The sequence below is a fragment of the Oryx dammah genome, unplaced genomic scaffold (assembly GCF_014754425.2).
Source record: "Oryx dammah isolate SB20612 unplaced genomic scaffold, SCBI_Odam_1.1 HiC_scaffold_27, whole genome shotgun sequence".
Taxonomy (NCBI): domain Eukaryota; kingdom Metazoa; phylum Chordata; class Mammalia; order Artiodactyla; family Bovidae; genus Oryx; species Oryx dammah.
Genome location: NW_024070211.1, coordinates 116,320,592 through 116,344,813, shown reverse-complemented (window position 1 = coordinate 116,344,813; position 24,222 = coordinate 116,320,592). Strand labels below are relative to the sequence as shown.

Genomic DNA, 24,222 nt, shown 5'->3' with positions numbered 1-24,222 from the left:
CTTTCAGCACTGGTGGACAAGAAATGAATAAAAAACACAAAAATAGAGGAGAAACAATAATGGCATCTAGTTGAACTGTGGGAAGCTGTACCAGCCTCCAGAACTAAGTATTCAAGAAAGAAGGCAGTTGTGAGAAATCAGCAGAGTGCAGTGGAAAGAGCACACAGAAGTTCTGTCCTAGTCCTATCTGACAGTTACCTCACTCTGTGGCCCTGGGAAAAGCATTTTCCTTCTCTAGCCTTTATTTCCTTCATCTTTAAAGTCAGGCCTTGTAGCTCAGCAGTTCTGGAAACTTTGTAAGGTGTTTTGCCCTATGCTGCAGACCAGAGACAGCAGGCAGGAAGCTTTTAATCTAATCTAGTGCAGTTTGCAACTTTGAATGAAATTCAGGTAAATTTTCACTGTATCCCTCACATGCACCCCTGAAATTTAAAGGAAAATAGTTTGCAAATTCTCAATTTAGTGGAATGGACCAGATGCTCCTCAAAGTTCCTCAGGCTCTGAAATTCTGTAATATAGCATCCCCAAAAGTCAAGCACATCTTTAAAATCCCAGCCTAAACCAATTCTGACCATTCTTACCCTAAGAACAATCAGTAAGTTTATTGAGAGTCTAGAGGAACCCTACTTTCTAAGCAAATGGAAACCAGAGCTAAATATTTTGTCAATTTAATTGTTAGTACATATTCCCTAAATATCAAAGGCCAAGCTTTCACAAAATAGGGTAGTAAAAATCTACCTTTATTCCAAACCTGTCTCCTCTGATCCTTCTCTCCTCAGTTCCACCTCAGTCTAGGAATTCAGCAACCTGAAATTTTCATTTCCTATGAAAACTTCTTGGAAAGTGGTAAATATGAGTCATTTACAGCTTAGCGTGTTTCTTCCAAGGATATTTGTACTAAATCTTTGTATGTGATTGCTTAATAAGAGGTTTTTCTTTCTGTTGAAGGAATTTCCTATATCAGTGAGTAGGTGGAGAAGGTATAGACAAGGCAAGACAGAAGGACCTTCTTCAGTTCCCTAAATTCATACCAAATATGGGAAGGCTTTGTCCAAGAGTCTTTCAAATTCAGGAACAATGTGGATTATGTCTTTCATATGATCAGCCCTCCAAATTCACTAATAAGGACCTCTTCTTCACCCAGCCCCACTTGAAGCTGCATTTAGACATAGTGTTAACTTTTTAACAGCTTACAGAAAGACTACCCAATTATGACAAGCCTTAAAAGAAATATAATATCAAATATTTTTTTCAAGAGGTAGAAAGAAGACTGGTCACTTTTTTTCTCCTTTTGTAGTGAGGCTGAAAGAATTTAGGGAGATGTCTCAATTTAAATGAATTAAAAATTGAATTAGTAATTGATATATTTATAAATAAATGACTCTTCTAAATCAGTGTTTTCCATCAGAACTTCTATGATGATGGAAATGCTGTATAATTGTACTGTCTAATAGGTAGCCATTGGCCCAGTGTGGTTATTGAATGCTTGAAATATGGCTCTTGAGATTCAGAAGCTGAATTTTTAATTTTTATTAATTTAAATTTAAATAGCCTCATGTGGCTAGTGGGTATCATTTTAGACAGAACAGCTCTAAATGATTCTTTATGGAAGCCGTTTGGTGCCAAATACCCTATTCTGAACCTGACAAGGGAACTTCATCCAAATAAAGTGAATGTCTTTAGAACTTCAGGTTTATTCTAATTACATTGGTTGCCAGGCAAAGGCAGTGGTAAATGAGAAGCAAGAACATCTACAGGACTGCCATGGAAACCCTATTAGAGAAACACAGGACAAGCTAGTATATTGCAGTTTAGCTAGACCCAGATAGGCCTGAACCAGTCCCTGAGGGTGATCCAAATAATGCCAACCCAATGCTTTTTTAAAATTTTCTTAAATTTGTGTCTACTGGAAGTTTTTTATATTTCTGTGTGGACCCTTGTAACAGGATACCTTGAAAAGATCTATGACCAAAGATTGCCTTAAATCACAATTTTTTCTGACCAGTGGAATTCAGAGACTGTGACTGCTGTCTGTTGTTCTTAAGCATGAACTTTGTGGCCCTTTGAGGAGGTAGCTTGAATATCTGTTATGAGGAAGAATTATAGTGTCTAAAGGCTCTTTGTTGACATTTTGTTCATTGATAATTATGTTGTATCTAAAGGCTCTTTGTCAAAAATTCCTTTTTGAGAATATGCTTGCTCACTGCTGTGATATGAGTTTCTATTTGCACAAGATAAAGAAAAAGCTTGCCCATCAGTTTTTCAAATAAATTTTGATAGGATGTTACCACCAGTCTTTAATTTCTATCCTGATTAAAACATTAAGGGAGTCCGGCCATTGTCCCTACGCCCTTTGGAACAGTTAAGCTTGGCAGGGTCTCAGTTACCTGTGACTTGTAGCACCAAAGACAATGAGCTCCACAAGCTGCAGAGGTCACTGTTTGCAAAGAGTAAATAGGCATAGAGATTCCAGGCAGCGTCGCCATACCTACCGTCATTGTCGTAGGGAGAGAACTGAATTCATTAGAGGTTATAAAGTTATATTTATTTCTAGGGTTTAAAAAATAACTTTTTCCTTAGCTATGAAAGGTTAAGGGTCCTGGAAAGGAAACCTGAGGCTTAGCCACCCTAGGTAAGGGTCCTAGGAGGCTGGGCTGAAGAATCTTAAATGAAACCAAGGCTTTGGCAAGGCTGCAGGGCTTCCTGTGTTGTAAAGAAAGTTACGGGGAAACTGAGGATCTTAGCGAATGAAGAATATTTCTTTTAGACAATAATAGCTGCTGGTGTGAATAAAAAGAGATGACAAGAATCACTTCCTACTTAGCAGCCCAGAGAGAAGAATACACATTTGGATCCTGTCTTAATTTAAAATTGAAATGGAGCAGAGAAGCCTCCGTAGTTGCCTTCAGTAATTGATTTGTGCTCTTTTCTTTCTCCACCCAGATCTATGTAAGATTTTGGGCTTTATTGCCCATACAACATTAGACTAAAAATTACACTTGGAGCCCATGTTAAGTTATCCCCTTACTTGAAAACAAAACCAAGACACATGTTTCAAGGGTCAACCAGTTACTACTAGAACTCTTGGCCCAGAACTTAGTTCATATGCCACAAATTTCCTCTTTCAACAGCAGTAACCAAGCCCCTATCTGTTCCCTATTTCTTTCTCTTTTCCATAATGAAAGCACAGGAGTTGGAGACTAAATTATGCTGAGAATCTATAGCCCTCATGATCTTGGGACAACCTGTTTTAACTTTGTTATGCTTCAATTCAACAAATATTAACTGAGTAACTGAAAGCCTCAAGCCCTAGTAATAAGTGTTGTTACAGCAGTTAAGAGCTTCAGACTAAAGAGTGATTTTATTGTCACCCGAAACAGGAAGGTCTGGGGAACTTGTCTAATATATTTTTCTGACTCAGTACAGTTAACTCATATTTACTCATCTTCCTTTTCTTTCTAGCTGATTACCGATTTCCTCATTCCCCTTAGAGCATCCTAGCATCCTTCCCTGTAATCTTTGTTTAGAGTTGAGCACCAGGTTCTAGAAAAGGAGTGTGGAAGCTGAGGGTGTAACCCCACAAGCCAGATCTTGACAAGTTTCTGTGTATGGGGATTAGGAAAAGGATGACTGATTCTTGAAGTTCTGGTCTGACTTGGGCCTGGCTTGGGAATGTGGAGATTCTGGCATGAAGGAAAAGAGAGAATAACTAAAAACTCAGAAGAACTGTTAATATAACATCCAGTTCCTGCTTACAGCAATGATCTGACCCCTCTCGCTGCTATGGAACACACGCATGTAGGCGCACATGTGATCTTGTGAACCCAGGCTCTCTTCAAAGTGTGCCCTCCCACTCCCAGCCTTTCTTCTGGACTCTCTCCAGTCCCACCGTATCCACCCTAGTGCAAGTCACCCTCATTTCTTTGCCCAGACTCTAGGCAGGCCTGTAGCCTGCTGACTGGCCTTTCCACACCTATATTTGTCTCACTTTGATCCTTTCTCCATTGTGCCCTCAGAATGACAATGTGTTGCTTCCTGGCATGCAAGGGTAATGACCCAAATTATGAATAAGGCCTACAGGGTCACGCATGAAGAGGCTTTCGCTCAGCCTTTTCACTCTTTGTGGGCCACCTACACTGGTGCTACCCCCAGCCTTGTTATTTCTGCCTTCAATCCTAACCCCAGACCCGGCACCCCTGCTTTTCCTTCAAAACTCAACTCAAATATCACTTGTTTAGGGTCAGTTTACCTAATGTGCCAGACTAAGCCAGGGTCCCTGTCAGAAGTTCCCCTAACATCTCACACTTCTCTTTCACACTGCTTATTACCATTGTGATTATATAGCTAGCTATTGTTTAAAGGACCATGGCTGCCTGTCCACTGCTTTATCCCCCAGCATCTATCACCACGCCCAGCACACAGCAGTGGCGGTAGGGGGCGAAGTTGTTAAATATGTGTTGAGTGGCAATACCTGTCTTCTAAAGACCACACAGCCACTTCCCTGACACACTGGTGTCTGCAGCATAGAGAAGCCATCCTGTTCTTATTGTATCCTGTACTGTTATTCTTTTCACTTTGATCTGGCTTGATTATTTTTTTGTCCTCTATGCTTTTACACTTTTATTTCCAAAAGATGAGAAGAAACTCTTAAGTAGATCTGCAGCTGGCAGTTACAGCCACACCAGTGTTTTCAGAATACATAATATCCTTACCCATTTCCTTTATAAACTGAAACCACCAACAGTTTCGTGTGACATGTCTTCAATTCTTTTTCTCGTCAGCTGAAGTAATGTCCTTCAGGGCCTAAACGCACGCCACCCACTTTCCCTCTGAAAGCCTGCCTGTTCTTAGAGTTTCTCTCCTCTTGCCAAAGCATGTTGCTTTTACCCATTTGGCATTTGTTTTGGCTTTCTATAACAGTTGTTCATACTCAGCTATCTAACCTAAACTCTCTCAAGACACAGACTGCACTGATATATTATCTGAATAATCTTTATATCTCAGCATCTAACACAATGTCAAACACTCATTAAATTAGATTTTTTTCCCCCATAGATATAGTGCCAGAGTGACTAGAGCAAAGTCCTTTAGTCCTATCAGATCCAGGGTTTGATACCTGGGTCGGGAAGATCCCCTGGAGGAAGGCATGGCAACCCACTCCAGTATTCTTGCCTGGAGAAGCCCATGGACAGAGGAACGTGGTGGATACAGTCCAGGGCTTCACAAAGAGTTGGACACAACTGAAGTGACTTAGCATGCATTGTCTCCTATTTCCATGAAGAAGTACAGAGAATAGAAACACCCTGGCCTCTTCTCCCTTCCTGTGAAAGTTTTCCAAAATTCTGGAAGAAGAAGAATGGAGAGGCTTATAAAAATATATACAGGACTTCCCTGGTGGCCAGTGCAGAAAACATGGGTTCGATCCTGATCTGGGAAGATCCCACATGCTGTGGAACAGCTAAGCCCATGCACCACAACTGTTGAGCCTGTGCTCTAGAGCCCAGGAGCCACAGCTACTGAGGCTCGCATCCCTAGAGCCTGTGCTCTGCAGTAAGAGGAGCCACTGCTAAGAAACATGCATACCTCAACTAGAGAAAAGCTGGTACAGCAACCAAGACCCAGCACAGAGAACGAATAAATAAACAAATAACTTTAAATATACATATATACACAAACTAAGTAATGCCAATAAATTCATATAATGGTATCAGTTCAGTCGCTCAGTCATGTCTGACTCTTTGCGCCCCCATGGACTGCAGCACACCAGGTTTCCCTGTCCATCACCAGCTCCCAGAGCTTGCTCAAATTCATGTCCATCGAGTTGGTGATGCCATCCAACCATCTCATCCTCTGTCATCCCCTTCTCCTCCTGCCTTCAATCTTTCCCAGCATCAGGGTCTTTTCCAATAAGTCAACTCTTCCTATCAGGTGGCCAAAGTATTGGAGTTTTGGCTTCATATATAAGGGTATGGTGTATGTTTAAAACCTCACTGCTCTTCCTCAATCAGTGATTCACATAAGAAGTTAAAAATGCCAGGGGCATGAAACTGATATCTCAAAAAAAAAAAAAAAAAGAAGGAAAAAAAAGTCTGCTGATAAATCAAACATGCTGAATTGTTGATTCTGTTGGGGGAAGAAAAAAATTCCCTCTACCCTTTCTAGGTTTTTCTGAATGGTTTAAGAATTAAATTGAAATGAGACAGATTAACAAGGGAAAATCAAATGCAATGTATGGGGGCCCCATGAGACCCTGGGACAAGTTAGACAATTGAGGCTTATATGCCATCTAAGAAAAGGAGAAGAGGGTAAGTAGGGGTTTGGGACTTCAGAGGGGAGGAAGAAAATTCACAGAAAAATAGAAAAACAAACATTTGGTAAACAATTGCCCTTATAGGCTCATTTCATCTCCGTTGTTGGAAATTTTTAATGAATCTCAGATTGAACTTGTAAAGGCCTCCTAAGGCTAAAAAAACCAAACCAAGAACATGCCATCAGGCTTGTTTGCAATACTTATAATTTGAGTAATTTCTTTCTTCTCAAGGTCACCTAAATAATCCTAAGGTTTCTTATACCTGCTAGGAAGTGACCTTCATTACTTCATTAAGGTTGTTGGGAACCCTGTAAGCAACATATCAGGTGTTTGTTGTTGTTGTTGTTGTTTAAGGGGCTTTATTGGCTCCATAAAGTCAGCCTCTAGTTCCTTAAAGCCATCTGATCAAATGTGAGACTATGCATGACTTTCTCAAATATGGTGTTCCTTGTTAATATAGTCGCTCAGTCCTGTCCGACTCTTTGCAAGCCCATGGACTGTAGCCCACCAGCCTCCTCTGTCCACGGGATTCTCCAGGCAAGAATACTGGAGTGGGTTGCCATTTCCTTCTCCAGTGGATCTTACCCACCCAGGGATCAAAGCTGGGTCTCCTGCATTTCAGGCAGATTCTTTACTGTCTGAGCCAGCTGGGAAGCCCTTGGTAATATAACCAGTTTCCAAATGTATTATGCTGCAAGTAGAATAGATTCCATTGAACTTGTACAGATGGCTAAATTGCCATGAAAATAATAATACTTACTGAGAGTTTCTGAATCCTGAAGGGCTCAAGTTAAGAGAAGAAAAAAAAGTCTCATCTGTGTTCACAAACGTATCTTACAAATTGTTGATAGATTTAGATAAAAGAGACAATGATTTCCTTATATCTGAAAAGTCAAAACATTTTTTAAAAAATCAGTAATGGTTCAAACAAAAAACTCATAAAGAATTATAATCATCTTCATCAGTTTATTCATTCCTGTGTAATTAATTCTTGTGACTTTTCATCTTTTGTTAGAAATTTATGAAGCCATCAGTTTCTGCATTAGGGTTCTGTAAATTCTTGTATAAGACTCTTCATTTCCAACTCTTTTGTGACCCCATGGACTGTAGCCTGGTCAAGGTCCTCTGTTCATGGGATTTCCCAGGCAAGAATACTGGAGTGGGTTGCCATTTCCTTCTCCAAGTGATCTTCTTGACCCAGGGATTGAAACTGCACCTCCTCCATTGGCAGATGGATTCTTATAGTTGTAAGTAAAACCCAATTCTTGTAATATTAATAAGATTCTATTTTAAGCACTCAAAGACCTGATGGAGATAGTGTGAAGCACAGTTGGTAAGACCTAAAGTCTCTGCTTTCTAGGCAAAAAATTTTCATAAAATCTTATCAAGAGCAGACCAGTAGACGAAAAATTTTTCATTTTTTGGGCAGGAAGAAATTAGGTTTTACTCAACATCACTCATTTTCAGAGAAATGCAAATCAAAGCTACAGTGAGGTACCATCTCACGCTGGTCAGAATGGCTGCTATCAAAAAGTCTGCAAACAAAGGAATCCTCTTACACTGTTGGTGGGAATGTAAACTAGTACAGCCTCTATGGAGAACAGTGTGGAGATTCCTTAAAAAACTGGAAATAGAACTGTCATACGACCCAGGAATCCCACTGCTAGGCATACACACCAAGGAAACCAGAATTGAAAAAGACACATGTACCCCAATGTTCATCGCAGCACTGTTTACAATAGCCAGGACATGGAAGCAACCTAGATGTCCATCAGCAGACGAATGGATAAGAAAGCTGTGGTACATATACACAATGGAATATTACTCAGCCATTAAAAAGAATACATTTGAATCAGTTCTAGTGAGGCGGATGAAATTGGAGCCTATTATACAGAGTGAAGTAAGCCAGAAAGAAAAACACCAATACAGTATATTAACACATGTATATGGAATTTAGAAAGATGGTAACAACCCCATACATGAAACAGCAAAAGAGACACAGATGTAAAGAACAGACTTGTGGACTCTTTGAGAGAAGGTGAGGGTGGGATGATCTGAGAGAATAGCATTGAAACATGTATATTACCATATGAGAAATAGATCACCAGTCCAAGTTCGAGGCGTGAAACAGGGCACACAAAGCCGGTGTACTGGGACAACTCAGAGGAATGGGATGGGGAGGGAGGGGGGGAGGAGGATTCAGGACTGGGGGGCACATGTACACCCGTGGCCGATTCATGTCAATATATGGCAAAACCCACCACAAAATTGTAAAGTAATTAGCCTCCAATTAAAATAAATGAATAAATTTAAAAAAAAAAGAAATTAGGTTTTAGTTTTACATAAATACACTATTGATGTTAAACCTTATTTCTGAAATCCTTATAATAAGGATTTCAATTTTAATCTTCATTCAATCTTATCCAGCACAAACATACACAAAATTCCTTTCCCACAATTTCTTTTTCATAAAACTTTTATAATTTTCTATGTCTAGAGCTTGTCCTTTATATTCCTCTTTTTCATTCTGGAATACTGGCTATATTTTAGGACACTGTTTTCCCTTAATAAAAATGCATCTCCTTACTTCATAACTTTTCTTACCCAAAAGTGCATTTCATTTTCCTTGCATGCAGAATTGTTTCCCTTATTATATTTAGTAACTTTAATTACATATAGTAACTAGAATTTTTAATCTTAGAAACTTTAATTTTTAATGAAAACTACATAAGCAATTATGAACTTTTACATTAGCATTTTTGTGAATTGGCAGGCTAATAAATATTTTTTATAATTTCCATAACATGTGTTTCTTATACTGTTTTTCAAAGCACAAGACTTGCTAACTAACAAACACAAATTTATCTTTTAGTTCCTTTGTAATAAGAAGTCAGAAGGAGATAAACCTATGTTTAATAATTAATGAAAAATATTTTATCTTATTTGGAAATGATCTAGTTATTCAATAAATTTATATCATTTAATTTAACTTAGCAAAACTCTAAAGTTTCAAGTTACCAAATGATTTTGGAAGCTCTTTTTAAGTGTATCTACAATAAAACAGAATTATTATACTTATTTAATGTATTTGTTTTCAACAATTGTGATATGAAAATTTTGTCGTGCCACATTTTCTTTGCTAGCAAATTTTGTAGTAAGGATAAATTTGATGCTGAAAACTCAGCCTCTGTGACCAGTGCCAAATTGAATCTCAGAGATAGAGTTTCAGGTGAAGCAGAAAAAAATAGCTTTATTTCTTTGTCAGTCAAAGAGGGACACAGTGGCCTCCTGCCCCAAACAACTGTGGGTCCCAACCTGGGAGGAACTGATGAGGAGTTTTTATAGTAATAGTTCAAGGATGGGTTGCTGATAAGATTAAAATGTGTGCAGGAATACTTAATTTATGTGTTTAATTCTAAATCAATTTAACATAGCTCTTTTAAAATTAATTTTGGCAACAAAATTAATTGGGTAAAATTTTGTTACACCAAAACTGGATTTGCCTCTTTGTGGGTGGAACTAAAAGATAACCAAGTCAAAGATCAGAAGAATGAAGAATCTATTACTTGCAACAAGTAAAGGGAAGACTGGGATCTTTCCCAAAGTGGCATCTCCCTACAGAGCAAAATTGGGGAAGTTTTAAGTGAAGGGTATATGCACATTCATGAAGAGGCTGAAACAGAGGATAATTCAGCATAGAATTAGGGCAAAGGTTGACAGAGTCCCAGTTTTAGTTGACTGAAGTCATGAATGTTAAAAAAAAGTTCAACATCATCATTCTGTCCTCCACCTGGATTGGACCCTTAGTTCCTACAGAACTCAAAGATGCGTATCAGATTGTTATCTATATCCCTTGTGGAAGAACTAGAACTCTTTTATCACTGTACTATTGTTTCTTGAGTGCTTTTGCTTTGTTCCTGCATTCCCTCATTTCCCATAAGATCATTAATTACTGAGACCTACTTCAACTGCAAACATTGTGGCCAGGCTTAGATCACAAAATGGCATAAGCCAAAATGGTGGCTTCCTTTAAATATATATTCATTGTTTTTTATGGCTGAATAGTATTCCATTTATATATATACCACATCTTCTTTATCCATTCATCTGCTGATGGACTTTTAGGTTGTTTTCATGTCTTGGTTATTGTGAATAGTACTGCTGTGAATGTAGCAGGAGACACAGGTTCAATCCCCTGGGCTGAGAACCCCTGGAGGAGGAATTGGCAACCCACTCCAGTATTCTTGCCTGGGAAATCCCATGGACAGAGGAGCCTGGCAGGCTACAGTCTGTGAGGTCGCAAAAAGTCAGATACAACTGAGTAATTAACAAGACAAAAAAGCCTTTTTAACTAATATTTGTAGACGAGCTTTTTAAGCCATATATATATATATATATATATATAATTTTAATTATTTCGCTGTGCTGGGTCTTGCTTGCTGCATGGGCTGTTCTCTAGTTGCAGTGCACAGGCTTCTCATTGCAGTAGTTTTTCTTGTTGTGAAGCACAAGCTCTAGGGTGTATGGTCTCAGTAGTTGTGGTTTCCGGGCTCCGGAGCATTAGATTAGCAGATTCTTTACCACTGAGCCACCAGGGAGGTGCTCCCTCCCAACATTTTTAAGTGAAGTATAGTTGATGCTGTACAGGAAAGTGATTCAATTATACATGTGTCTACACATTCTTTTTTTATATTCTTTTTCATTATGGTTTATCACAGGATAGTGAATATAGGTCCCTGTGCTATACAGAAGAACCTTGTTGTTTATCCGTTCTCTGTATAATAGTCTGCATCTACTAACCCAAGACTCTCACTCCATCCCTCCCCCACCTACCCTCTCCCTTTGCAACCACAAGTCTGTTCTCAGTGTCTGTGATTCTATTTCTTTTTTATAGATAAGTTCATTTGTATCACTGTGTTTTAGATCTCACATATGTGATATTACATCCTTTGTTTTTTTCTTTCTGAATTACTTCACTTAGTATGATCATCTCTAGTTCCATCTATGTTGTTGCAAATGGCATTATTTCATTCTTTTTTATGGGCTGAATAGTATGTATGTATTGTATAGCATTGTATGTATGTATCATATCTTCTTTATCCATTCACTGTTGATGGACTTTTAGGTTGCTTTCATGTCTTGATTGTTGTGAATAGTGCTGCTGTGAACGTACGAGTACGTGATTCTTTTGGATTATAGTTTTGTCTGGATACATGCCCAGGAGTGGGATTGCTGAGTAATATGGCATCTCTAGTTTTAGTTTTTTTGATAAACCTCCATACTGCTTTCCGTACTGACTGCACCAATTTATATTCCCACCAACAGTATTGGAAGGTTCTCTTTTCTCAACACCCTCTGCAGCATTTGTTATTTTGTAGACTTTTTTAAAATGATGGCCATTCTGGCCTGTGTGAAGTGGTACCTCAGTGTAGTTTTGATTTGCATTTCTCTAATTGCAATGTTTTTAAATATGCTTTCTAGGTTGGTCATAACTTTTCTTCCAAGGAGTAAGCGTCTTTTAATTTCATGGCTGCAATCACCATCTGCAGTGATTTTGGAACCCCCCAAAATAAAGTCTGACACTGTTTCCACTGTTTCCCCATCTATTTCCCATGAAGTGATGGGACCAGATGCCATGATCTTCGTTTTCTGAATGTTGAGCTTTAAGCCAACTTTTTCACTCTCCTTCTTTTAGTTTCATCAAGAGGCTTTTTAGTTCCTCTTCACTTTCTGCCATAAGGGTGGTGTCATCTGCATATCTGAGGTTATTGATATTTCTCCTGGCAATCTTGATTCCAGCTTGTGCTTCTTCCAGCCCAGCATTTCTCATGATGTACTCTGCATCTAAGTTAAATAAGCAGGGTGACAATATACAGCCTTGACATACTCCTTTTCCTATTTGGAACCAGTCTGATGTCCAGTTCTAACTGTTGCTTCCTGACCTGCATATAGGCATATTTAAAAGCAGAGACATTACTTTGCCAACAAAGGTCCGTCTAGTCAAGGCTATGATTTATCCTGTGGTCATGTATGGATGTGAGAGTTGGACTATGAAGAAAGCTGAGCGCCGAAGAATTGATGCTTTTGAACTGTAGTGTTGTAGAAGACTCTTGAGAGTCCCTTGGACTGCAAGAAGATCCAACCAGTCCATTCTGAAGGAGATCAGCCCTGGGATTTCTTTGGAGGGAATGATGCTAAAACTGAAACTCCAGTACTGTGGCCACCTCATGCGAAGAGTTGACTCATTGGAAAAGATTCTGATGCTGGGAGGGATTGGGGGCAGGAGGAGAAGGGGACGACAGAGGATGAGATGGCTGGATGGCATCACGAAATCGATGAACATGAGTTTGGGTGAACTCCGGGAGTTGGTGATGGACGGGGAGGCCTGGCGTGCTGTGATTCATGGGGTCGCAAAGAGTCGGACATGACTGAGCGACTTAACTAAACTGAATAGCAATGTTAAGCATCTTTTCATGTGCCTGTTTGCCATCTGTCTTCTCTTTTTGTTTATGGTTTCCTTTGCTATGCAAAAGCTTGTAAGCTTGATTAGGTTCCATTTGTTTATTTTTGCTTTTATCTGTATTGCCTTGAGAGACTGACCTAAGGAAACACTGGTATAATTTATGTCAGAGAATGTTTTTCCTATGTTTGCTTCTGGGAGTATTATGGGGTCATGCCTTATGTTTAAGTCTTTAAGCCACAAAATGGTTTTTCTTATGTCAAGATATCCATGGTTGGTTCTCTTTCTCTGGGGATCCCATACCCTATCTGTTTACAATGCCATCTGAAGGTAGAAAAATATCACACATCTACAACATATATATACAGATACACACAAACATACGCACAGATGCAGAGATCTTATAGCTTTCATTTTTAGAAAATTTGTGAGAGAGGTACGGTAGTACAAAACTCACTAGTTTATAAAAGAATGGTTGGATTCAAATTTTGTTTTGAAACAGCTCCCTAAAGTTTGCATTTCAAAGAATGGCTCTTAGGCCCTAAAGATGATGCGGGTAGAAAATCTATATCACAAAGGCACAATTTTGTGTCCTAGTAACTATAAACAGTTTGAGATGAATAAGGCAGGTTTGAAAGTGAAACTGTTAGTCTCTCAGTTTTCCTGATCCAGGGATGGAACCCAGATCTCCTGCATTGCAAGTAGATTCTTTACCACCTGAGCCACCAAAGGGACTCAAAGAGTGTTTTGGGTTTTGCCAAAAGGACAGTGAACTTTGAACCACTTTCTAGAGACACACCTCTGGCCCTGTAGTGATTTCCAAGGCAAAGGCAGTTGTTTGGTTTTCCAAAGAACTGGGTCTCAGGCTAAATGATAGAGACTGACCTGCCCTTCTGACTATATTTTTTCCAATTTGCTTCTTTCCTCTGTACTTTCTTCTAAAGTACATAGTTTCACTTTAGCTTAGGGGAGAAAGCCTAAAAATTATTCCCATCAGGCTGTGAGTGTCAGCTGTGGTCATTCATCCTAAGGTGTTTTTCACATCTGGATTTAATTGCATTCCTATGGCATCAGTTAACATGTTTTCTTGTTCTTTTTAATCACCTACAAGCTTCTAGTTAGATCTAGAGGTTTGATCTGATTCAGGTTTGATTCTTTTTCTTTTTACAAAAATATTTCATAAGTTGTAATAAGCTATTCCATCAGGAGATAGTGATGTCTAGTGTCTTTCTTTTTATGTTAACAGTCCTCAATGGTAATTGTTATTTCCATTAGGGGTTTGCAAAATGGTGATATTCTATTTTTCTTCTTCATTTATTATCTTCACTATTTCTATGATATCTATTTCAATAATTTCCCTGACCTCAATTATTTAACTCCCAGAAGGTAAAGCTCATAAGAGAAAGGCAGGCTAAATGCTTGATTCTTACCCTTTACTTACCAATTTTCAGAATAATGAGTTGGTTTACCATCATCCTCCAAAGGTGACCAATGAAATTCTTTTAAAAATGTTATTGTGATTTCATGGATTTTAACACACCTGATGTGTTTAATCAATTGCAGTTATTCTTACTGATTCTCAAACTGTGGGAACCTTTTCAAGCTGGTTCCTCAGTCTTTTCTAGGCTGGCATAGTATTTATTTTTCTGAGGTTGTTCACTGTTTCTGGGCCTTTTCAGTGACTAGAACTGGGAAATAGAAGTTTAAAGATAAAAATGCATTACAAGTTTCCACTCATATTATCAATACAAACTTAAAAGTACAGAGTTTTACTTCTTTGGTTTTGTACTTGTATTTCTTTTCTTTTTGCTAAAAATCTTGGTTCCTTCTTCTGGGGTACTTTAATACTTACAAAATATTTACTGAAAATTCAGAGATCAAAGATGGTCCTAAGGGTGTTTCCCACTAGGAATCAAATTACATAAATTGTTGTATTAATGTCACTGATACTCAAAATACTAACCAGTTGGAACTGTAATTTCCTCAATTCTGTCTCACTGCAACAAAAATTTGAAGTGACGGACAGATTGATGTTACAGCTCAGTTTTGTTTGGCAAGCAAAGGAAAATACATCCTCAAAGTGTGAGGGCAGTCAGACCCAAAAGAAGCGAAGAGAAGAGAAGCCAGAGGCCCAATTTTGTCTCCTCTTTTTATACATTTTTTCTCCTCCTCCTGAGCCTGACCTATGTAAATTGGGCTAGCCAGGAGGGCTGTTTGTTTTACCTGAGGTTCTCACTCTGGTCCTTGGACTTTACTTTGTCCTATTTTTCGTGAGCTTTTTCCCTTCTTTGTCTTTTAGCCACCGCTATTCTGAACGCCTTTTTCCTATTCTAACTATCTAACAGAACCAATCAACCCCTCTATGCCATGATCTAACAATTTTAGGTGTTTAACTGTGGAGACAAGGAGGAAAGGTAGTATCTCAGGGCAGCCCCAGTTCACCAACCCATTTACCATTGCTCCAATATTTTTAAAACCGGGAATGCCATACTCTGTTATAAGCTTGTTATAAGCCTTTCTGTTGTTGAGTTCTCATCTAGCTTCAACAGGAACCTAGACAGATACCCTTTTCCTACTTCCTTACCCTGCTAGGTTTTATTTATACAGTTATCCGAAAATTTCACAATTATACAAACGATTATTTTATATGATTCTTGACGTTCTGGCCAATAAATTAAGCAAATACAGAAATATGAGTTATGACTATTAGGAAATTAAATTAACAATATTTGGAACCAGTTATCATTATGGACTTCCCTGGTGGCTCAGACGGTAAAGCATCTGTCTACAATGCGGGAGACCTGGGTTTGATCCCTGGGTCGGGAAGATCCGCTGGAGAAGGAAATGGCAATCCACTCCAGTACTATGGCCTGGAAAATCCCATGGACAGAGGAGCCTGGTAGGCTACAGTCCATGGGGTTGCAAAGAGTCACATACAGCTGAGCGATTATCATTAGACAAAACAAAATGAGCAAGAAAACCTTAGGTAGAATAAGCAAAGTATGAGCAGAAATTTGTAGGCCACACAAATCTATTATAGTGGCACCAGCTATCGTGTTAGCAGGCCTGGATTAATTAGTAATTAAAATTGAAGTTAGATATAATTAATTACACAATTTTCTGATGTTTTTATTTAATATCATTAAAATTATTTTTAATAATTACTAGAGTGATTGTCTGTGATACTGCCTTCCCCAAAAGCTCTCTTTCCTAAGAACGGGTGTTCCCCTCCCTCTCTACCATCCATGTGGTTGTAGGCAGAACTTTTCTTGCTTGTATGACTCTACTCCCCTGGTCACACCTGTGGGGTTCAGGGGTAGGCATCTGGCCTAACACAGTACTATCAGAGGCTTTCCTCTGAATTTTTCAAGCTGGAATCAAGAAAGAAAGTAAGCTACATGGTTGTTAAAGAACACTGACCCAAAGAAGTGTTATTATCCTTGTTTTATACTTTGTGGGGAAATCCTCTCTGCAGTGAGAACAGATGTAGGTGACTTGCAGAGGGGAGCTGAGCCATCTGTCAAAAGGAATTATGATGGTAGTAGAGTTCCTGCAGTCTGTGCCTAAGGCCCAGCTACAGCCCTACCCATCTCTTAGGTTGGTCTTTTTTTAACACTTTCTTGGAATCCATAAGCCAATAATTTCTAATTTTGCCAAAGCTAATTCAAATTATGGTTTTGTCATGCTGGTGTGTATTGGTCTAATATAATATGTTGTATATACCAGATAGCTAATATATATATTTTATTTCTTTATTGGTTTGATTTCATGAATATTGTTAAAAGAGTAATTATAACCAACCTAAAATTTTATGTATCAAAAAGAATATCATCAGCTCAATGTCATTGTAGAGAAATTAAAATTTTGTAATGAAATAAAATTGGAAAGAATATGATAAAGTGATATAAGACTCATATTTTCAAAATAAAGCTTTCCATATTCAAAGCAACTAACTGTAGTCCCCTTTTTACTGTACTTTCCCTAGGGATTTAAATTGCTCTTGTCCACCTGATTTCCAAAGCAAAATTACCAAATGCTGTCAATGTAACTTGTTCTGTGTTAAAAGCAGAATTAGACAGTCCTGCCTTCCTTACTGCCATTCCAATGTTTTCTGAAAAAATGCAAAATCCCAACTTATTGATGGTGGTTTTGTCACAAGTGAAAGTTCAACAGCTTATAGACTTGTGAAATAATTGATGTCTTTAAATTTTTAACAGTTCTAATGAGCTGCAGGGAACTTTGGCCAAATTCCTTTCAATTTGATTTAGTTTTCTTACATCAGCACTGAATCAGGAAAATACAAAGCAAACTACAAATGTAATTTTATGCTTTCTGTTAGCCATACTAAGAAAAGAGTTTTAAAAAATGTGAAATTAATTTTAATAATGTTTTATTTAACTAAAATTTTCCAGAATGTTATTACTTTAACATATAGTCAATATTTTAAAATTTCTGATGAAATAGGTTACATTATTTTTTCATACTATCTTCAAAGTCTAATGTGTGTTTTATACTTACAACACATCTTACTTTAGAATAGCCAGATTTCGAGTGCTCAAAAGCCTCATGTGGACAATGCAGCCTTAGATAAAAATCACAGCTGGAGATAGTAACATTTTTTAGAGACTTATGCTGCCTTCCCTTTAAATTACACAATGAATACAACATTCTTAACACAGTGTTTACCACCTATAACTAGAAGGCCATTCCAAGTCTGAGGGGAAAATGTATGATACAGATTATAAAGATGCATTCAAATATTTAAAATTTTTATTCTAGTGTCTATCCTTCAACTCTCTTTTCCGCATTTTGAAAAATAGAAAATGGTGTCGGTTTTGTGGCATTATGAGTTTTGGATTAGATAACAAGGAAGAGTGGAATTGCCATTAAATGGCATTTATTCCCACTTTCAGAAGTAATATGCTATTCTGGACAGGGCGCTAGCTTAAGAGACCAACATGAGTTTTCATCCTGGCTATGCCATTAACAGGATGGCTTGCAACAGGCCAAGTCAATTCTTTGAACATTGTCTCATCTCTAAAATGAGGTTGAAGGACATTGGTAGCTTTAATCATACTCTGAGTCACCTAGGGATTTGTAAGGGAAGAGTGAGATGGAAATAGGTGGAATTTTTGCCACACATACACACACTCCACCAGAATCAACCACTGCGGGATCAAGTTTGTTTGTTTTATAAATTAATCTTCAGTGTAAACCCCCAAACTAATTCAATATTATAACCAGGGAATTTAATCATCTCCACTCTTCAACAATATATAAAATATGATATGGTATTTGCATCTTCTGGCCCATACCTAAAGGTCCTTTCACATACCTAGGTATTTTATCTTTCTTGATATGATTTTGAATGGGATTTCTTTCTTTCTGTTTGTGATAATTCATTATTAGTGTATAGAAAAGTCAAGATTTCTGTATATGGATCTTGTATCCTGCAACTTTACTGAATTCACTTATTGGTTCCAATAGTTTTTTGGTGGAGATGTTAGGCTTTTCTGTATACAGTATCATGTCATCTGCAAATAATGACAGCTTTACTTCTCCTCTTCCAATTTGGATGCCTTTTATTTTTTCTTGTCTGATTCCTGTGATTTAGTACTTCTAATAATATATTCAATAGAAGTGGTAAAAGTAGGCATTCTTGTCTTGTTCCTGATTTTAGAGAAAAAGCTTCAGCTTTTCACTGTTAAGTATGATGTTAGCTATGAGTTTCTCTTGTATGGTCTTAATTATGTTGAGATATGTTCTCTCTATCAGAGAAGGTGATGGCAACCCACTCCAGTGTTCTTGCCTGGAGAATCCCAGGGATGGTGGAGCCTGGTAGGCTGCCGTCCATGGGGTCACACAGAGTCGGACTCGACTGAAGTGATGAGAGTTTTTATCATGAATGGATGCTAAATTGTGTCAGATGATTTTTCTGCATCTATTGAAATGATAGTATAATTTGTATCCTTCCTTTTGTTAATGTGGTGTATCACATTTGATTGATTTGCAGATACTGAAGCATCCTTGCTTCCCTGGAATAAATCCCACTTGATCATAGTGTATGGTCCTTCTTAATATATTGTTGAATTTGGTTTGCTATTATTTTGTTGAGGATTTTGCATCTGTATTCATCAAAGATATTGTCCTGTAACTTTCTTTTTTTGCATTATCTTTGGTTTTGGTGTCAGGATAATAATGGCAGCCTCATGGAATAAATTTAGGACTGTTCCTTCATTTTTTTGGAGTTTGAGAAGGATAAATATTAGCTCTTCATTATATATTTAGTAGAATTCCCTGGTGAAGCCAACCAGTTCTGGACTTCTGTTTGATGGAAAATTTTGGTTACTGATTCAGTTTCACTACTAGTGATCGGACTGTTCAGATTATCTATTTTCTCCTGATTCAGTATTTGAAGACTGTATTTTTTGACAAATCTATCGTTTCTTCTAGGGTGTCCAGTTTATGGGCATATAGCTGTTCATAGGTGCTGTGCAGAAGCCCTGAGGTTAACGTCTGAACTGGTTCTGTTCACTCTGAGTGTGAGCTCTCACCCCTTCCAGCACGGTCACCTTTGCCCCAAAGGAGAGCAGCACTGAAGCAAGAGGAGCTGGCGCTGGTGCCCAGCATAGGCTGAGGTGCTTGTCGGGTGATGCCAGTCACCAGGCAGTGAGGTCCAGACTACTCCTAAAATGCTCTCTGTGAGTGCCAGCAATGGCTTTCCATACCCTGTTCAGATACAGTGCCAGGTTTAAGTTGACTCTGTCCCCACCAGTGTACCCTCTCCTTGGCAACGGCAATGGCAACCTTCCCTCTAGAGGGAAGATGCCCCAGAACAAGAGGGGACAGTGTGGGTGCTTGATGTGGGCCAGAATGTGGACTGGGACAGTCTTGACACACCAATCAAGAGTTTCAGATGGCTCCCAATCTGCTGACTCTGTGAGTGACAGTAATGGCACCATCATCTCATTCAGCTGCAGTGCCAGGTCTGAGCTGGCTCTGTTCCCTGCAGCTGCACAGGCTCCTTGGCAGTGGCAATCTTTGCCTAGTGGGGAGCTGCACTGGAGCTAGAGGACCCAGGCTGCGTGCTTGGCATGGGCTTGGGGCATATGCTGGGGCAGTCACGGGAAATCAGCCAGAATTCCAGAAAGTTTCTATCTGTTTCCTCCACCTTCCCAAGAGTAAGCAAGTTTGTGTGGCTCCTCACTAGTGGAGTCTAGGTTTCTTACTGCCCTCCTGTTAGTCCCCGTGGTTCAAACCACCTAAGGGGATTCATCTTCCCAGTGCTGGGCTTCAGAGCTAGGGTGCTTAATATGTGGTTCAAACCACTCACTCCTGTAGAAGGATCTCTGAGCCCATGATACTCCTGTCCTCTTCCATGTCCCCTCCTAGTGTTACAGATCCTGACCTGGTCACTTCTCTTCCTTTCCTAGCTGACTCGTGTGGATTGTTTTTTACAGCTGTGGTTGTATAAGTCTTTCTGCCAGTCTCCAGTTGGTTTTCAGTGATAATTACTCCACACGTGGATGTATTTTTGATGTGTTCATTGATGGGAGGTGAGGGCCACATCCTCCTTCTCCACCATCTTGATCTCTGTAACTGTAACTCTGTCTGGATTAGCATCTCAACATATGTTCGTGTAAGACCCCAGATAAGGAGGTGAATTTAACTGGTTTGCAAGTCAGCAATCAACAAAAACAAATGCTGGTTTATAGCTATCTCAATCCTAGGGATAAAAGAGTTTCTTTTAACATTTCACAGTTTGGGTTTCAGTTCATGTTTTAAAATGAGAATCTAGAGATTTCTTCTTGTTGATCTCATCAACTGAAGCAGGCAACCTCAGCACACAGCTCTTGAGTCTTCATACCCTTCATATTGTTCTATGGCAATGACAGTTAGGTCCTCCAGGGGCTTGTCCTCAATGCCCACCATAGTCCTAATGTTCAGAGGCATTAGTTTCTTTAGCTGTTTCACTGTAACAGGCCATGGGCTTCCAGTATCCCATCTTTGAATATTAATTGGGTTTTTATTATCTTCAAGGATAATGAGTCTCCAGGACTTCCCTGGTGGTCCAGTGATTAAGACTTTGCTTTCCAAGCAGTTTCAGTCCCTGGTCAGGGAGCTGTAATCCCACACGCCTCACATCCAGACAATCAAAACATAAACAACAGAAGCAATATTGTAACAGATGCAATAAATACTTTAAGAAAACATAGTGAATCTGGATAATTATAGCTTCCTCGTTTCCATAAGACTCTACTGTCTATAATCAACTCCTCATTAACAACTTCTGTACATGTCAGGAGTCACAACTGCAAGCTGCCAATGCTAGGTAGCTTAAACAGACTGAAATTTGTTGGAAGGATGCTAGGTAGCTCCCAAGATAAGGTTAAAAACCAAGCTCAAGCAACAGATAACTCAGGCAAGGTAGCTAGTGACACTGATACCACCAGGCATTCTCTTCTCCTGGGTTATTGACATCACCACAGTCTCTGAATCACTCCCTCTGGATTCAGTGGCAGAATATCACTGGATAAACTTCAGTTAAATGCTGATGCCCTTGACATTTAGAAGGAAGATCTGCCCTGCATCATCCATATGCTAGGTAATACGCCGCTGCTGCTAAGTCCCTTCAGTCGTGTCCGACTCTGTGTGACCCCATAGACGGCAGCCCACCAGGCTCCCCCATCCCTGGGATTCTCCAGGCAAGAACACTGGAGTGGGTTGCCATTTCCTTCTCCAATGCATGAAAGTGATAAGTGAAAGTGAAGTCACTCAGTTGTGTCTGACTCTTCAAGACCCCATGGACTGCAGCCCACCAGGCTCCTACGCCCATGGGATTTTCCAGGCGAGAGTACTGGAGTGGGGTGCCATTGCCTTCTCCGAGGTAATATGCACACATACCCAAACATACGCCCGTGCATACACACATCGAGGCCACCATACTTACGTTTATTTCTGGACTTCATATTTTATTTTACTGGTCTGTTAGTGGTCTGTTGCTACTGTGATATTGTTTCAATTTCAGTCATTTTACATTTCTTTTAAAGTCTGATAACCCAAATTCCCTTCCCTCTGAAAAGGTTAAAATTTTTTTGCTTGGTTCTTCTCAGCTTCATTTTTCTTGGTGAATTTCAGAACTCTTTTATCAAGATTCTAAGAATATGTAATTAGAATTTTGATTGGAATTTTATTGTATTTGTTAATACTTTGAGGGAATAATTTTAAAGTTTACAATGTTGATTCTTATCCAAGAACATGGTATACCCCTCTATTTAAGCCTTCTTTTATTCTCTTGGTTAGTTATATAGTTGTCTTCATATAGATTTGACACATTTCTTAAGTTTATGTTTTTGTTGTTAGGGTAGATGGAATTTGTTCCATCTTGTTTTCCTTTAAAAGAATGTCAAGTCCCTCTTTTTGTCCAACTAAAATCTTAACACCTTATAACTTTATTACGCAAATAGTTCTGTGATTCTGATTCTCTACTAAGCTGTATTAACCATTGAGCTAAATTCTTGTTATGTTCATCCAGCTTCCACTATAGAATTAAATCTTCTACTTTGTAGTATAAATCTGAGTTTGAAAGTTAAAGGTCGGGAATGCTTTTCAGAGGAGTAAATTAAGGGAAACAAAATTAGAACTGAATAAATTTGAAGACAGTGGCCACTGTACTAATGCTACAGTACCCCCTAGTGGACACAAAGAAACATGGTTTCGTTTATACCAAGAATGACCCCAGCTCTTGCTCAGGCATTTAGAATCTGGAGGGGCCTTTGTGATCAAGTAGGTCTACATCCCTAGCTCCAGATAAGGAAACTGAGGAACAAAAAATAAATGATTGGTCCAAATTTACATAACCAACCTAAAGCTAAAGTCCAAGATTCTTAACTCTCATTTCTCTTCCTTGCCCCTCCCTTTTCTTTCTTTCTTCCTTCTTTTTCAACATGTACCATGCACCTATTATGAAGCAGGGTGCTAAGAATACAAACATACAAAATAGTCTTTGCCTTCAAGTTTTCTTTCAAGTCTAATTTCTTTTAACACATTTTGGGGAATGAATTTGCAAAATGACCAAACAACTGTGTAAGCAAAGGTTCTCAATCATCCGCAAGTTGACTCACAATGTGATTAATTCTTGAACCTGGCCTGGAAAATACATTTGCAAATGTAGAAAATGACCTTGACCAGGTTCAGACCATTTCATTAAGAGAAAAGACTTTATAGATTTATAATTGAATTCTATTGCCAAAAAAAATGGCAATAGCCTATTGAAGATGTTTAAGTGTGCCCACAACCTAATCACAAACATGATCATTGGGATATACTTGATTGAACATATCCTTATTGAGGACCTACATGCAGGGCATATACTAAACACTGGACTAGTGTAATAAAGAAAGCAGATATGGTCCCATGGTTTCTGCTTTCACAGAGCTCACAGTCACTTGTGTGTGTGCACGCACATGGATAATTCTGTACATCCCAGGAAAACCGATTTCCCCATTTCACTTTGGCAAGTCTTATTTTGATATTATGGAAATCAGGTAGTATGCAAATATTTTCTAAGATTACTCTGTCCCCACCGTAAGGGAAATGAATAATAAAGGTCTGGAATCAGACAGAACTGGAATTGAAACCCAGTTCCACCATTTATAACTACTAGACAAACTGATTCACTTCTCTAGGCCCCAGTTGCTTCTATAAAATGAAAATAATACGTATCCTTTGTGAGGGATGATGTTTTATCATTATCCTTATTAATTTATAAATAGAGACATTACTTCTTGAGTCAAAAGCATGAATTATATATTCTTTTTCCTAAAGTGCAGATTAAAAAATCAAAAGAGAAACATCTCTATAATTCACACAGTTTCACAAAGAATGTCATTTTCCAGAATTAATATAGAAGATATTCATGACCATTGACATTTTAATTTAAAAAAAAATAAGGTAAAATCCTCCAACAATAGATGCTACTACAAAAGCATTTCTTTAATTTTATTCCATGGATGAACATGGCCTTGTTCCAGAGGAGCAAAGCTTATTATTTAAGTTATGATGAATAAAACTAGTATGATTATTGTTCAAGGGATCTTTTCATCAGTTCAGTTCAGTTCAGTTGCTCAGTCGCATCTGACTCTGCAACCCCATGAACCGCAGCACTCCAGGCCTCCCTGTCCATCACCGACGCCTGGAGTTCACCGAAACCCATGTCCATTGAGTCGGGGATGCCATCCAACCATCTCATCCTCTGTCATCCCCTTCTCCTCCTGCCTTCAAACTTTCCCAGCATCAGGGTCTTTTCAAATGAGTCAGCTCTTCGCATCAGGTAGCCAAAGTACTGGAGTTTCAGCCTCAACATCACTCCTTCCAGTGAACACCCAGGACTGCTTTCCTATCTGATGGACTGGTTGGATCTCCTTGCAGTCCAAGGGACTCTCAAGAGTCT

General features: G+C 38.8%; 1 long non-coding RNA gene across 1 annotated transcript in view; it reads right to left on the bottom strand.

Moving 5' to 3' along the window:
- The window catches only part of LOC120853954, a 78,802-nt gene that overhangs the window by 14,861 nt on the left and 39,719 nt on the right, over positions 1-24,222 (bottom strand). Inside the window, exon 2 of the long non-coding RNA XR_005718890.1 lies at positions 5,584-5,588. This is a non-coding gene — a long non-coding RNA (uncharacterized LOC120853954). The remainder of the gene's footprint in view (positions 1-5,583; positions 5,589-24,222) is intronic.